Here is a 16,967-nt window from a genome sequence, read left to right as displayed (position 1 = left end):
AGATAAAGCTGGCTATAATCCAGATGATTCAACAATCTGTACAGTTTCGGGGTGATCCAAAAGAAGATCTGAATATGCACATAGCCAACTCTTGGAAATCTGTGACACATTCAAGCACAACGGGGTGACATATGATGCTATTAGATTGTGGTTGTTTCCATTCTCATTGAGAGATAATGCAAAAGGATGGCTAATGTCATTACTCACTAGAACCATCACAACCTGGAATGATCTAGCACAAAAGTTACTGTACAAGTATGATCCACTAGCTCTTTCGACAAAGATGACAAATGACATTACCTCATTTGTACAAGGCGACCATGAATTGTTATATGAAGCATGGGAGAGATTCAAGGAAATGTTGAGGAGGTGTCCACACCACTGTTTGATTGTTTGGATACAAGTCCAAACATTCTATTGGGGTTTGCTACCAAATGTTCGAACAATGGTAGATGCAGCAGCTGGAGGAGCTTTACAGAACAAGACACTGGTGGAAGCTCAAGAGTTACTTGAAGTTTTAGCAAGTAACAACTACCAAAGATCGAATGAGAGAATAGTGCCAAGGAAGTCCATGGGTATTCATGAAGTTGATGCTTACACAGCCATTTCAACCCAACTTGTCGTGCTTCAGAAACAAATAGGAGGTATGCATGTTAATTCCATTCAAACACCTCAAGTAACATGTGATTTTTGTACAGGTGACCATGCGAGTATTGATTGCCAAGTGGGAAGCACCTTTGCTTCATCCTCCTCATCATCAGAGCAAGTCAACTATTTGGCTGGGAATTAGAGACAAAATAACAATCCATTCTCTAACACTTACAATCTTGGTTGGAGAAATCACCTAAACTTGTCCCAGGGCAATCAAAACAATCAATTAAATCAAAGGACAGTGCCAAACCATCAATCAGGGGTGAACCATCAACCAGTTGAGCAGAGAGTGTCAAAATTTGAGGATATGTTTGGGAAATTCATGTAAGAAACCATAAGTTTTATGAATGAGACGAGGTCAAATTTCAAAAATCAAGGAGCATCTATTTGAAACTTGGAGGCACAAATGGGTCAAAATGTTGAAAAGTTGAATGGGAGAGCTCAAGGTTCCTTACCAAGTAACATGGTGACAAATCCACGTGAACAAACAAATGCCGTAACTTTAAGAAGTGGAACAATCTTAGAAGAAGTTGAACCCAAAAGGAAGGATGAGAATCCGCCAGAGAAGAAGGAAGAATCTGAGGAAGAAGTCGATGAAGAAATCATTGTTGAAGAGAAGCCAACAAGTCCTAGAAAAGAAGAACCAAAGAAGGAAAAGATGCCAAAGTCAAGGAAGGAAAAATTGCCATATCTTGAAATACCATCAAAGTTGGCACACCACACTTCCTTAGTTCCTTTCCCTCAAAGATTAAGGAAGCAAAATCAGGATAAACAGCTTACTAAATTTCTTGATGTTTTCAAAAAACTACATATTAACATTCCTTTTGTAGTTGCTGTTGGAGTAGGTGCCCTAGAGCCAATCAATTATTGTAGAATTGACTCTTTGTAATAATGTTTATTAATCAATAAAAGGCATTTTCTACTCTATCATGTAAATCATAATTGTACGTATTGATATATGTCTTTAGGAGCAGGGTAGAACCATGACGAGAGTATCAAGTGTTTCAAATCTTGATAGTGAGAACCCTATGATCACATATGGTGGCCATTCTAGAAACGTCCGTAGCCCTAGTATTATTCTAACCAAGGACACATATAAAATGGTAAGGCTATTATAGTGTTGAACTACCTTTTTGAAAGACAGTGATTGATCTCACTTGTCAAGGTTGTTTGCCGAAAACTTGGTGCAACACATAGGTGCTTGCTATAGGCAAGTTCACTAGATTGACCCACAAGAGGATTCCATAAAGATGGTAACCCTAATGTCTATGGAACAAATCCTCTAATGAGTGGTGGTACATGTGAGCCTTGACTTGAGATCACCGAAGTGTCTTGTGCACTGATTGGTATAGTTTGACACTAGCCTAACGTAGTTCTATTTAGAGCTATCAATACGGTAGTGATTGACTGCATCGAGGAGTATATCAAGACTATGGTGGATTGATAGAGAATTCATCACTCCTGCGTATAGGCGAAGTTATCTCACTACACAATTCAGTAAATGACAATAACACTAAAGCTGTGGCCACAATAGGATTGAGTTGTTGCCTTGCCCAATCCAATTTATTATTCTGATTATTGGTCTAGTAAATGAATACAAACACATCGAGAGTAACTAAGGTTGACACTATTTCTGTACCTCAGTCTTGATGAGATAATAGATGATGAAAGGATTTGATTGTACGGTAACCATATCGTTGATAGGTAGCTGTTTCGCTGAATCCGAATCTATCGGGTGGCCATGATGCCTTGCTAGGGGCCAATCTTGGTCTGTGTGTAATAAGATGATTGATTGGTGTCAATCGCGATACTACTCACTGCCGATATGATGAGGAGCCTACAGGGTCACACGCTTAGGAAACAGTTTAAGGATGGTAAACTTTGGAAGGGCATATTTGTCTTTTAGAAAAATGGGCATATTGGTAATTTTGCTATGTAATTAAATTTACTGAGGTTGTAGCCTGTGTCCAATTTTGTTATTGGAGTAATTCAGCAAAATTACAAATTTAATTATTAGAGTTAATATTAATATTTAACTAAATAATTAAATAGGGACCTATATTCGTTTTTACCTAATGTTTGGTTGATGCCAAACTTGAGGGTGGAATGGATATTTTACTTATTATATAAGTAAAGAAAAATTAGGTTTTCTAACCTAATTTCATTTCTTGCTGTGGAGAGCTCTTTAAAAAGAAATTTTTTCTCTTCTCTTCTCTTCTCTACTCCCATCCTTCCAAATACTTGATTCCTTAAAGCCAATAATTGATTCTAGCATAATCAATTCTTGGTCTCTAACGTACTGTCTTCATGTGGACGTGAGTTCAATTCCATTATTGAATTGGTAATGAAATCGCGTTTAGAGATACTGACAGAGCCTCCAAACGCTGGTATAATCTAATCCTTTCATGGATTTTTGTTATTTCAATTTAAGCATGTAAAATATATATACCAGACCCTAATCTTGGCAAAATCAGAGTAATCAATGGGCAATAATTTTTGTTTTTTTTTTTGCCTCTGCTCATCGATTTACTAACAGAAGCATTGCAGCAGATGCAGAGCTATGCTAAGTTCCTGAAGGAAATTCTTTCAAACAAGAGGAAGTTGGAAGAGGAAGAAATAGTAATGCTTATAGAGGAATGCAACACCATTTTGCAGAAGAAGTTACCACCAAAGCTCAAGGATCCAAGGAGTTTCACTATCCCTTGTGTTATAGGAGATGTTACATTTGATAGAGTTTTGTGTGACTTAGGTGGTAGCATAAATCAAAGGCCTTTTTCTATTTTCAGGAAATTGGGGATTGGTGAAGTGAAGCCTACAATGGTTTCTTTACAGCTTGTCGACCAATCGATCAAGCATCCATGGGGTATTATTGAAGATGTGCTAGTCAAGGTGGATAAATTCATATTTCCTGCAATTTTGTGGTACTGGATATGGAGGAAGACAAAGAGATACTGCTCATTTTGGAAAGATCATTCCTTCCTATTGGAAGAACTTTAATTGATGTACAAGAAGGAAAATTGATTTTGAGGGTCCAAGATGAAACGGTAACTTTAAATGTGTTTGAGGCCATGAAATTTCCATCAAAAGTAGAGTCATGTTTTGGGGTTAATGTGGTTGATAGAGTAGTAAAAGATACATTTGAAAAGATTCATCCTCAACTACCTCTTAAATCATGCATTTCTCAATCCAAAACTACCAAGGAGATGAGCCAAGGAAGAACAAATGTGCTAGGTATTTGGAAGCACTTCAACCAATGAGCACCATCCAGGATCCAGAATTTGAAGACTTGGGCATGAGTAAGGAGAAGGATAAGGCAAAGTTTGAAGAAACTCCCAAGCTTGAATTAAAGCCTTTACTCATCTCAAGTATGTGTATCTTGGTGAATCTGATTATTTTCCAGTGATTATCAATGCAAACTTGAGTGAATTAGAGGAAATGAAATTGATTCGGGTTTTAAGAGAGCACAAGTCTGCAATTGGATGGACCATTTCAGATATAAAGGGCATTTCTCCATCTTTTTGCATGCACAAAAACCTTATGGAAGATGATATCAAGCCAAGAGTGCAACCACAATGGCTATTGAACCCGTCTATGAAGGAAGTGGTAAGGAAAGAGGTGGTGAAACTCTTAGTTATGGAATCATCTATCACGTTTCAGATAGTCCTTGAGTGAGTCTTGTACAAGTGGTTCCATTTGATCATAGGAAACTGAATAAAGTAACAAGGAAGGATCATTTTTCGCTACCATTCATTGATTAGATGTTGGAAAGACTAGCGGGACATGCTTATTACTGTTTCCTAGATGGCTACTTAGGATATAACTAGATTCCCATTGCTCCTGAAGACCAAGAAACGACAATTTTCACTTGTCCATATGGTACATTTGCATATAGGAGGATGCCATTTGTGTTGTGTAATGCATCGGCCACCTTTCAACGATGCATGATGTCCATATTTAGTGATATGGTGGAACAGTTTCTCAAAGTGTTCATGGACAATTTCTCCGTTTTTGGCTCTTCTTTTGATGATTGTCTTTCTAACCTTACTCTTGTTTTGCAGCGATGTCAAGATAGTAACCTAGTGTTAAACTGGGAGAAGTGCCATTTTATGGTTCAAGAGGGCATAGTTCTTGGACATCGGATTTCAAGGAAGGGAATTGAAGTGGATTGAGCCAAAACTGAAGTGATTGAAAAGTTGCCACCTCCAACAAATGTCAAATCTATCAAGAGTTTCTTGGGACATGTGGGATTCTACAAAAGATTCATCAAGTATTTCTCTAAGATTTCTAAACCTTTTTGTAATTTGTTACTTAAAGATGCACTATGCTTTTTAGACTCTTAAATAGTTATTAGTATCTGTACCCATTATTGTGGTTCCCGATTGTGTAACAACTTCTTTCTACTATCATAATCATAAAATATATCAATAAAAAGACAAGTATATTTATCAAAAAGGTTGGGTCCAAAAATTTTCTTTACTTAATACATACATTCTTTACATAGTACAACATCACTTGTACAAAAGACTCTAAAAAAGACAGTGGACAGTGCAGTCAAGTCTCCCCACTTGCCAACGTCCATCCGACCACGTCCTCACCTATGTCCTGAAAAACAGAGAAAACAATGGGGTGAGCACAAAGATGCTCAGTAAGTAAATCTTCTACTCTATAATCCCCGTACAAATCTGTTCGTACTTTTGTTACTCTCTCTAGTTCAATCTCCCTTGTTCTTTCTCTCTCTACTTCTAACTCTTACCATTCTTTTCTTTCTTTCTATTCTCATCACCCATGGAGAATATCATAACCATACATGGGTGAGATATTAAAGTATAACAATGCATTTTCTCTCTATTCTTTTCTTATTCTTATTCTTTGTCGGTCTTGGTCAATGCATGGACTCGGAACCCTTGGTTATGTGAGTGTACTCTCTCTCGTGTATAGCCCTCATCCGCATGTATTCTCACGGCTATACAAATTCTGTTTCTCATTCTCATTCCGCTCTCTCATGGCGGAGACCGCTCTCTCTCTCATGGCGGTTTACATGCGGGTAACTCTACACTCACGGGTTCCCCATCACACGACCTATTTTCTTTTCTTTTCTATAGCACTTAATAATCATTTGATTCTCTAGTGATAGTTCTTTCTTTCTCTTTATTCTAAGAGAAATAGTTCTTTTCTTTATCTCTATTCATAGAGTGTTTCTTTCTCATTTCTCATATTTCTTTCTCATTTCTCATATTTCTTTCTCATGTGATTACTCAATTAAACATATGCATATGGATGGCTCATGCCTAAAATCTTTCTTATATGCATTCATGACATGCAAATATGCTATGTTGCATAAAGTAAGGTTCTCTACTTCTACTCATGCTTCTTTTAGACATTTCATCAAACAATATGTGTGCATACATAAACTCTATTCTAATTGTTAATGATATTTCTTTCTTAATCATCCAAAATAGGAGTTCAACTCCTTTAAAACATCATACATCCTGCAAGGAAAACACACTTCAAATATTCCTCTCAAATTCTTCTAATTCTATCCACACTTCTACCAAATTTTAACAAAACAATCCACCCTTCTCATGGTGGAAATTCTTTCATATAACAACATTGAACTCATTCATGAATTCATCAATTCATTTCAAACATAGAAATTCAAGCATTAAGCACATATATAAAATCTCTACACATCATTCAATCAAGTAAATCACAACTTAGGTGAATTTACTTACCTTAAGCTCAAGGAGAAACCACTTAAGCTCTCTACTCTTGAAGGCTTGATACTTCCTCTTAAACCTTCAATACAAACTCAATAAGGATCCTACTCTTTCAACAATAAAACTTACATCTAGAGTAAGGATTCTCACCTTTTAGTGCTTAGGATCAACTTGTAACAATTTCTAGTCAAAAGTTCTTCAAAGATCCTTGGAAACTTGAATGAAAATTTAAGAGAATTGAAGGATGAAAGAGGCGGTGGTGAAGAAGCAAATGAAAGGGTTTTTAAAGCTAAACCCTTAATATCTCATATTTTCTCCACTCTTTCCCAATATACCCTTGCTTTTCCTTTGAAATTCCACCTATGACCTTTCATTCTTTGCAAAAACAACCCCATTCAAACTATTCTCCATGCAATTTCCTTGCATTTTACTCCCCACTTTTCCTGCTAATTAGGGGTAGAATGGTCATTGAGTCCCAAAAGGAAGAATTCCCTAAAACTCAAGGAAAAATTCAGCCGAGTCTTCACCGTGGCGAAGCTATTTCTTCGCCCCGGCGAAAACTCACAGCAGCTACACGGGATGTAGCACTTCATCGCCGTGGCAAAGCTTTCTTCTTCGCCCCGGCGAAGACTGTAACATCCAGATTTCGCCAAGTCTTACAAATTTTCAGGGCATTCACTCAACCAAAACAATACACCCTTTCAACTAAGGATAAACCAAGCAATATTAACAACATACAGACTCAAATGAGGATAAATCAACAAACATTCAAGCCATTCATCCAATCTCAACTACGTACCCAAGCGGGCGTTACAAATTGGGAACTTCCATTTGAATTAATGTGTGATACTAGTGATTATACGATAAGGGTAATCTTAGGACGAAGAAAGAATAAAGTTTTTCATGTGATATAGTATGCCAGTAGAACATTGACTGATGCACAATTGAATTACACTACCACTTGTTTATGCATTTGACAAATTTAGCTCTTATTTGCTAGGTGCCAAGGTCATTGTCTACATGGATCATTCAGAGCTAAAGAATCTTTTGGCAAAGCAAGAAGCAAAATCAAGACTTATCCGATGGATTCTACTACTTCAAGAATTTGATTTGGAAATCTAGGATAAGAAAGGGTTGGAGAATTTGGTGGCAGATCATTAAAAAGACTTGAGCAACCGAAAAGGGAGGATGGGAAAGAGGACCAAATTCAAGACACATTTTCGGATGGACAATTGATGAAAATTGGAGAAGCACCATGGTATACTGATATTGCAAATTACTTGTCATCTCAAGTGCTTCTGATGGATATGACTTACCAACAAAAGAAGAAGTTCTTTTCTGATTTGAAGTTCTATTTTTGGGAGGACATTTTCTATATAAGCATTATGCAGATCAGATGATATGCAGGTGTGTGCTAGAAGAAAAAATAGAGAACATATTGTCAGAGTAGGTGCCCTAGAGCCAATCAATTATTGTAAGATTGACTCTGTAATACATGTTTATTTATCAATAAAAGGCATATTCTTCTATATCATGTAAATCATAGTTATATGTAATGATATATGTCCTTAGGATGGTAGAACTGTGACGAGGGCATCAAGTGTTTCAAATCTTGATAGTGAGAACCCTATGATCACATATGGTAGCCATTCTAGAAACGTCTGTAGCCCCAGTATTATTCTAACCAAGGACACAGATGATGTGGTAAGGCTATCATAGCGTTGAATGACCTTGTCGAAAGGCAATGACTGGTCTCACTTGTCAAGGTTGCTTGTCGACAACCTGGTGCAATGCACGGGTGCTTGCTAGAGAGGCAAGTTCACTGGACAGACCCACCAGAGGATTCTATATGGATGGTAACCTTAGTGTCTATGGAATAAATCCTCTAACGGATGGTGGTGCATGTGATCCTTAGACTTGAGATCACCGGAGTACCTTGTGCACCAATTAGTGTAGTTTGACACTAGCTCAACGTAGTTCTATTCAGAGCTATCAATACGGTTGTAACGCCCACATAGAGGTACGTAATTTAATTTATGCTCTTATACCTTTAGTTGATTTTTGCTAAAGTTATTTTGAGAAAATGTGAAGAAATGAGGGAATTATGGTAATTGACTAAGGGACATAGATGGAATTTTAAAGAAAGTGCAAGGGCAAAATGGGAAACTATATATAATTTTTATGTTATATCAAATTGGAGAGTGCCACTCTTACCTATTTGCATGCCACTTTCACCTCCATATTCTCTCAAATTCTTCAATTCTTCTTCAAAGGAAATTCATAGGTTTTGGGTGTTTTTGAGTGGATTTTCAATCTTAAGCTTCTATAGGTAAGATCCTTGCACTAAGAAGTGAATTTTAGTTTTTAAAGTGTTGATTTTGATGGTTTATGCTCATAGGATTTAAGAGGAAGAGAGTTTGATCAAAGGAGATTCTTAAAGGGTTGAATTTGCTCATATCAAATGTAAGTAAATCCTACCCTAAGTATGATTTAAGTTATGTTGTGTAGAGAACTTTCTTTATGCATATATATGTGTTATATGTAGAATTGTTGATGGATTTGGTGTTGAATAATGATTAGAACCTATCCATGAGAAGTTGTGTTGGTGTAGTTGTTATTTGATGAATGTTTGGATGAGATTTGGAAGAATTGAAGTGAAAATTTTGAAGTGTGTATTTTGGGCAGATTTGGTGTTAATTATGGAGGAGTTTATTCCAAATTTTTGGTGGCCTAAAATAGAGATAGAAGTGTAGCCAAATTAGTGTTGATTTGTGCACATGAATTGTTTGATGAAATGCCAAGGAGAAGTGCATGTATGAGTATGATTATGTGTTACCTTGGGATGTGTTTGTAGATGGTAGAGAATGACATGTTTGCATTCCATAATGCATAATTGCATTTAAATATGTGAATTTAGAAAGAATTATAAGCATGAAACCATCTACATGCATACATATTCATAAGAGCATGAAAATGCCCTAAAATATGTTAAAGAGAAAATAGAAAGAAATGATAATATTAAAGATATTCAAATATGAATTTTTCTTAAAGAAGTGTAAAAAAGAAAGATAAAAAGAAGAGAAGGTTGTTGCGATAGGGAGCCGTGAGTGACATAGTCCCACATGCACGCCACCTTTAGTGAGCGACCTCAGAATTCAGAAAGAAGAAATGTATGGTTCATTAGAAGTGTGTGTGGATGAGGACTGTACCTAGAATTAGAGAATTCGCTCACACGGCCAAGGCTCTAAATCCATGCCTCAACCGAGTCCGATCGGCAAGAATAGAAAAGAAAGAAAAAAATAGAAAGAAAGAATAGAAAGAAAGAAAGAAAGAAAGAAAACAGAATAAGAAAAATAGAAAAGAAAATGTATAATTTAGGCATTTGTGCATTTGCATCATGAATATGCATAATACCATGCTCATTATCATGGGTAGTGAAAAATTTAGAAAACAGAGAGAAAAATAGATAGCAAAACAGAGAAAGAATAGAGAAAGAACAGAGAAAGAATAGAGAATAATCGAGAAATGTGATGTAAGGAAAGAAAATTCAGAATTTTAAGCAACAGAGAGAAAGAAGGGTAGCATAGTGGGTTTACTTACTAAGCCATTAGTACTCACTTCATTGTTTTTAATGTTTTGCAGGTAAAAGGTGAGCTACGGTCACTCGAAACGTCACATAGTGGAAGGGTCGGGCTACACTGTCAAGTTGCTATTTTTGAGAATATTTGTATATAAAGAAAAATTAAATATGGGCCCATACTTTATTACTCGTATATATTTGTGTATTTTCTGATATATATTTTTAATGAGTTTTAGTGATTATTTTACGAGTATACTAGCTAGAAAGAAAGCATTACAACGGTAGTGATTGGCTACATTGAGAAGTGTATCGAGACTATGGTGGATCGACAAAGGATTTATCACTCCTAGGTACAGGAGAAGTTATCTCTCTAGGTAATTCAGTAAATGGCAATAACACTAAATCTGTGGCCATGGTGGGATTGAGTTGATGCTCAATCCAATTGATTATTCTGATCATTGGTCCATTAACTGAATACAAACATGTCGAGGATAAATGAGGTTGACATTATTTCTGTACCTCAGTCTCGATGAGATAATAGATGATGAAAGGATTGGATTGCACGGTAACCATGCCATTGACAGGCTGCGGTTTTGCTGAATCCAAATCTATCGGGTGGCCATGATGCCTTGCTAGTGGCCAATCTTGGTTTGTGTGTAGTGAGACGATTAATTGATGTTAATCGCGATACTACACACTGCCGATATGATGGGGAGCCTACGGGTCACATACTTAGAAGATAATTTAAGAATCAATTTGTGAGAAGGGTATTTTCGCCTTTTAGGATGAAAGGGTATTTTGGTAATCTTATAGCGTAATTAAATTTGCTGAAGTTGTTGCCTATATTTAATTTTAATATTAAAATTATATTAGTGAGATTATATTTAAATATATCTATGTATATATTTAAATGAATTATTATTATTAATTAAATGTAAATATATTATTATATATTAATTGATTTTAATTATAATAATAATTAATTAATTAAAATACCATAAAGAGGGTGTTTGGTTGCAAGGGTGAACTAGGGTTGGAGCCTATAGCTATTCCTAAATGGAATAGGGTTTTAATTGTTGCACTATAAAAGTGCAACTGAAAATTAAAACAATGGGGGAATTCATTCATTCAATAAAATTAAAAACCCTAGCCACCCTTTTTACTCTCTCTCTCATGTTTCACTCTTGAGTGAAAAAAAAAAATTTTATTTTTCTTCTTTCTTGATTCTTGAAGCCCTTTGATTGTTCTAGCAAAATAATCAAGAGTTCTGCGGATTGTCTTCGTGTGGATTTCCGTGAGTGCGATCCTACTTTGGATCGATTAGCGAAGAATCACGTGAACAATGGCAATGACCAGTGTCTGATGAATAGTGTCGATAAACAGTGCTGTGAACAGTGTTCGTGAGCATAATTAGAAATATTCGGAGGAGCCTCCAAACATGTGTGAGCATTCTAAATCTTTGTATGGATTTTATAAATTATTGTAATATAAAAGGTTATAAACACTACAATCTATACCTAGATTTGGGATTAAAGCATATATCAGGTTTTATTTGTTTTAAAACTGTGTTTTTCTGCTGCATGAACCCTGTTAGAGTAGGTGCCCTAGAGCCAATCAATTATTGTAAAATTGACTCTGTAATAAATGTTTATTTATCAATAAAAGACATATTCTTCTATATTGTGTATGTAATGATATATGTCCTTAGATGTAGAACTGTGATGGGGTTATCAAGTGTTTCAAATCTTAATAGTGAGAATCCTATGATCACATATGGTGACCATTCTAGAAACATCCGTTGCCTCAGTACTATTCTGACCAAGGACACAGATAATACGGTAAGGCTATCATAGTGTTGAAAGACCCTGTCAAAAGGCAGTGACTAATCTCACTTGTCAGGGTTGTTTGCCGACAACCTGGTGCAATGCATGACTGCTTGCTAGAGAGGCAAGTTCACTGGACAGACCCACCAGAGGATTCCATATGGATGGTAACCCTAGTGTCTATGGAATAAATCCTCTAACGGATGGTGGTGCATATGATCCTTAGACTTGAGATCACTGGAGCGCCTTGTGGACCAATTGGTGTAGTTTGACACTAGCCCAACGTAGTTCTATTAAGAGCTATCAATACGGTAGTGATTGGCTACATTGAGAAGTGTATCGAGACTATGGTGGATCGATAAAAGATTCAGCACTCTTGGGTATGGGAGAAGTTATCTCACCAGGTAATTTAGTAAATGGCAATGACACTAAATCTGTGGCCACAGTGGGATTGAGTTGATGCTCAATCCAATTTAATATTCCTGTCATTGGTCCAGTAACTGAATACAAACATGTCGAGGATATCTGATGTTGACACTATTTCTGTACCTTAGTCTTGAGATAACAGTTGGTAAAAGATTTGATTGCACGGTAACCATACTATTGACAGGCTGCAGTTTCACTGAATTCGAATATATCGGGTAGCTATGATGCCTTGCTAGAGGTCAATCTTAGTCTGTGTGTAGTGAGATGATTAATTGGTGTTAATCGTGATAATAACCACTGCCGATATGATGAGGACCCTACGGGTCACACACTTAGAAGAAAATTTAAGAATCAATTTGTGAGAAGGGTATTTTCGCCTTTTAGGATGAAATGGTATTTTCGTTTTTTAGGATGAAAGGGTATTTTGGTAATCTCACAATGCAATTAAATTTGCTAAGGTTGTTGCCTGCATTTAATTTTAATATTAAAATTAAATTAGTGAGATTATATTTGAATATATCTCTGTATATATTTAAATGAATTATTATTATTGACTGATTTAAATTATAATAATAATTAATTAATTAAAATACCATAAATGGTGTGTTTGGTTACAAGGGTAAACTAAGGTTGGCGACCATGGCTATTCCTAAGTGGAATAGGGTTTTAATTGTTGCATTATATAAGTGCAACTTAAAATTAAAACATATGAGGAATTATTCATTCAATTAAAACCCTAGCCACCCTATCTCTCTCTCTCTCAAGAAGAAAACTTTTCTTTGTCTTCTTTCTTGATTCTTGAAGCACTCAATTGTTCTAGCCCTCCATTTTTGCTTTCCGTTTTTTGCACAGGGGCTAAATTATAGTTTTTTGAACCTTTAAAGCCAATATTCATTCAGCACGTTTAAGGTGGTAACTTGATAATTCAACCCACCCAATTCAAAAATTGATTGTTATTGAATATATGCAATGTTCTTGTTTGATAATTGCATGGTGCCCAGTACATGAGCCTTAGACCTATTGTTTATTGTTTATTGGGTTTGTTTGTAATTTTTATAAACAAATGGGACCTGCGTGTGCTGCCTCTCTCTCTCTTAAATCTCCATGTATTTATTCTCCTCATCCCACTTCCCTCGTATGTAACACGAGGTTTCTATTTTATTGATGTAAATTAGAATAGGTTTTTTATTATAAAATTATTCGTAATGATCGTGAAGAAGAAACGAAGGAGCTATGAAGAGGAATAACTTGAAGATCCAAGATTTATTTTTGAACCCTAGGTTGACCCACCGATTCCTCTAGGCTCGAGGAAATCGTGTTAGGAAACGATCCAATATGCAGCGGAAAACAAAAAATCATAATACAAGGATTGTTCCAAAGAGCCAAGACCAATGACCTGTATTATAAACTGGATAGACCAACAACTCAATCCCACTGTGGCCACAGTTTTAGTGTCATTGCCATATACTAAATTGCGCCGTGAGATAACTTCTCCTATACCCGGGAGTGATGAATCCTCTGTCTATCTACCATAGTCTTGATACACTCCTCGATACAGCCAATCACCACCGTATTGACAGCTCTGAATAGAACTGCGTTAGGCTAGTGTCAAACTGCACCAATCGGTGCACAAGGCACTTAGTGATCTCAAGTCTAAGGATCACATGTACCACCATTCGTTAGAGGATTTGTTCCATAAATACTTGGGTTACCATCCATATGGAATCCTCTGGTGGACCAGTCTAGTGAACTTGCTGCGGTGTATTCGCCTATAGCAAGCACCCATGTGTTGCACTAGTTGTCACTAAACAACCTCGAAAAGTGAGATCAGTCACTGCCTTTCAACAGGGTCGTTCAACACTATGATAGCCTTATCGTATTATCTGTGCCCTTACTTCAGAATAATACTAGGGCTACGAACACTTCTAGAATGGCCACCATATGTGCTCATAGGGTTCTCACTATCAAGATTTGAAATACTTGATACCCTCGTCACGGCTCTACCAATCTAAGGACATATATCAATACAGATTGCAATAATAATGATTTACGGGATATAGAATAAAATGTCTTTTATTGATTAATGAACATTACTACAAAGAGTCAATTCTACAATAATTGATTGGCTCTAGGGCATCTACTCTAACAAATCCATTTTAGTGGGCCATGTACCGGCACGTTTAATTTTTTGTTTAGAATGCATACTAAGGTTGAATGTTCAATAACATGCCAAACAATGTCATTCTAACAAAGATAATAATTTGGTAAGACATTAAATAAAAACCCTCAAATAAGATATATTAAGTCATGTATGCCTTTCATGACCATGGTTTTAATCAAACCACTGTTCGTTGGAACCTTGTTTGCCACAGCGAAGGGTACACTTCTACCAGTGGGAGGCTAAAATTCATTGGAGTTTTCCTTAATGATGATGGGTTGACTTAAAATGACAGTTTTGCTTGTTCGCCACAGCGAATGTTGATAAACACGTCATAGGCATAGTAGAGAAGTACACATGTTGAGTGTACGTGGCGACACGTAGTGTCCACTCTACTGATACTGGGAATCACACTTGAGGACGATGGCTAGGCTGTTGGATTGTGTGATTGGCTTGTTGGCTTACTTCACATTTGAGGATGGTAGTGGGAGTTATCAACTGGTGTGAATTAAGTTTGTTGGCCTACCTAATCAACCCATTTTGGCTTGTTGGCCACAGCGAAGGCTTGAAATGGGCCAGATGGGATTTCAGTCCACTAGGAAAGCAAACGGGCTTTCCTGAGTTAATAGTGAGGGCTATTGGCTTTAGGAAAATAGTGGGAGTATTTTTTAATAAAAGACCATATTAAGAAATAATAAACATTATATTGACTTTACTCTTTTGAATTGTAGATTCGCTTAAAAATGAGCATTATGAACCTGCGACCGATAATCGAGAAAGAAAATAGGTTGGATGGATCCAATTTTTCAGACTGGTATCGTAATCTTTGGATTATATTTAAGTCTAAAAAGAAATTGTATATCCTTGATAAGCCATACATGGCTGAGCCTGATCCTGATCCTGATCCTAATGCCACTCAGGAAGTAAAGGATACTTATCAAAAGTTCCTTGATGATGCTGATGACGTTCAATGCTTGATATTAGCATCGATGACACCAGTGTTACAAAAGCAGCAAGAGAATATGGACACTGCTGCCATTGTTCTACACCTCAAGGAGCTTTATGAAGGGAATGCTCGACATGAGAGGTATAAGGTGTTAAAAGCACTGTTTGGAAGTCGCCTGACTGAGGGAGCCCAAGTTGGCTCTCATGTGCTCAAAATGATCGAGCACATGGAGAGGCTTGAGACTTTGGGGTTTGAGTTGGATGCAGAATTACAAGTGGATTTAATTCTGCAATCCTTGTTTAACTCTTATGCACTGTTCATAATGAACTTCAATATGAACGCTATGGTGAAAACCTTGTTGGAGCTTTTGAACATGCTAAGGACTGCAGAGCAAGACTTGAAGAAGTCCAAGCCTGTTTTACTGGTAGCTGCTAGTAAAGGAAAGGGAAAGGGTAAGGGTAAGGGTAAGGGCAAGGGAAAGGCTTAGGCCAATCCCAAGCCCATGCCTAAAGGACAGGATGCTCTCAAGCCTGCGGGTGGCGTTGGGAAAGGTGGGAAGGTAGTCTGCTTCTATTGTGGCAAGCTTGGCCACTAGAGGAAGCACTGCAAGGCTTTCCTCGCAAACAAGAAGAAGTCAGATGCTTCGACTTCAGGTATATTTATGATTCAGATTAACTTCTCTCCTTCAACATCTTGGGTCATTGACACCCGGATGTGGTACTCACATTTGTACTGATGTGTAGGGACTAAGGTAGAGTAGATTGCTCGCCAAGGGAGAAGTGAACCTACGAGTTGGAAATGGAGCACATGTGGATGCATTAGTTGTAGGGACTTATTGTTTGTCTTTGCCTTTGGGCTTATTATTAGGACTTAAAGACTGTTATTTTGTACCTGCGATTTCTAGAAACATTATTTTAGAATCCGCTTTGGATAATATAGGATATCGTTTTGAGATTTCTAATGGATTGTTGTCCTTTAGTTTGAATGGTATTCTATTTGGAATTGCACGGTTATATAACGGATTATATGTTCTTGATTTGAAGAATAAGGATATTCTCAACGTTGAAACTAAGAAAGCTAAACATAGCAAACAAAACCATACATACCTCTGGCATTGTAGATTGGGTTATGTTAATCAGACCCGCATTGCGAAACTTCAAAGGGATGGAGTTTTGGACCCTTTTAACTTCCAGTCATTTGAGGCATGCGAGTCATGCCTTTTAGGCAAGATGACCAAGCCACCTTTCATAGGACAAAGTGAAAGGGCTACTAAACTATTAGAGTATATGCCCTAGAGCCAATCAATTATTGTAGAATTGACTCTTTGTAATAATGTTCATTAATCAATAAAAGACATTTTATTCTATATCGTGTAAATCATCGTTGTATGTGTTGATATATGTCCTTAGAATGGTAGAACCATGACAAGGTGTAATGACTCTCTCTCTAGCTAGTATACTTGTAAAATAAACAGTAAAACTCACTAAATATAAATATTACGAAAATATACATGTAGATGAGTATAAAAGAATGGGCCCAATTTTTCTTTATATATAATAAACTATACATAGTGTAAATAAATTTCTCAAGAAGCTCGATAGTGCTGCCCGACCCTTCCACATCTTGACATTCCAAGCGACCACATCTCATCTACTACCTGCAAAAA

The 16,967-nt window shown here is 36.7% G+C and overlaps 1 non-coding gene across 1 annotated transcript; it reads right to left on the bottom strand.

Moving 5' to 3' along the window:
• Nucleotides 1-280: 280 nt before the first annotated feature.
• On the bottom strand, nt 281-387 carry LOC116121609. The gene has a single exon (XR_004126749.1). It is a non-coding gene; the product is annotated as a small nucleolar RNA R71 (small nucleolar RNA).
• Nucleotides 388-16,967: the final 16,580 nt, after the last annotated feature.

This window comes from Pistacia vera, unplaced genomic scaffold, assembly GCF_008641045.1.
Source record: "Pistacia vera cultivar Batoury unplaced genomic scaffold, PisVer_v2 Contig999, whole genome shotgun sequence".
NCBI classification, from domain to species: Eukaryota; Viridiplantae; Streptophyta; class Magnoliopsida; order Sapindales; family Anacardiaceae; genus Pistacia; species Pistacia vera.
This window is presented reverse-complemented; position numbering and strand designations above follow the sequence as displayed.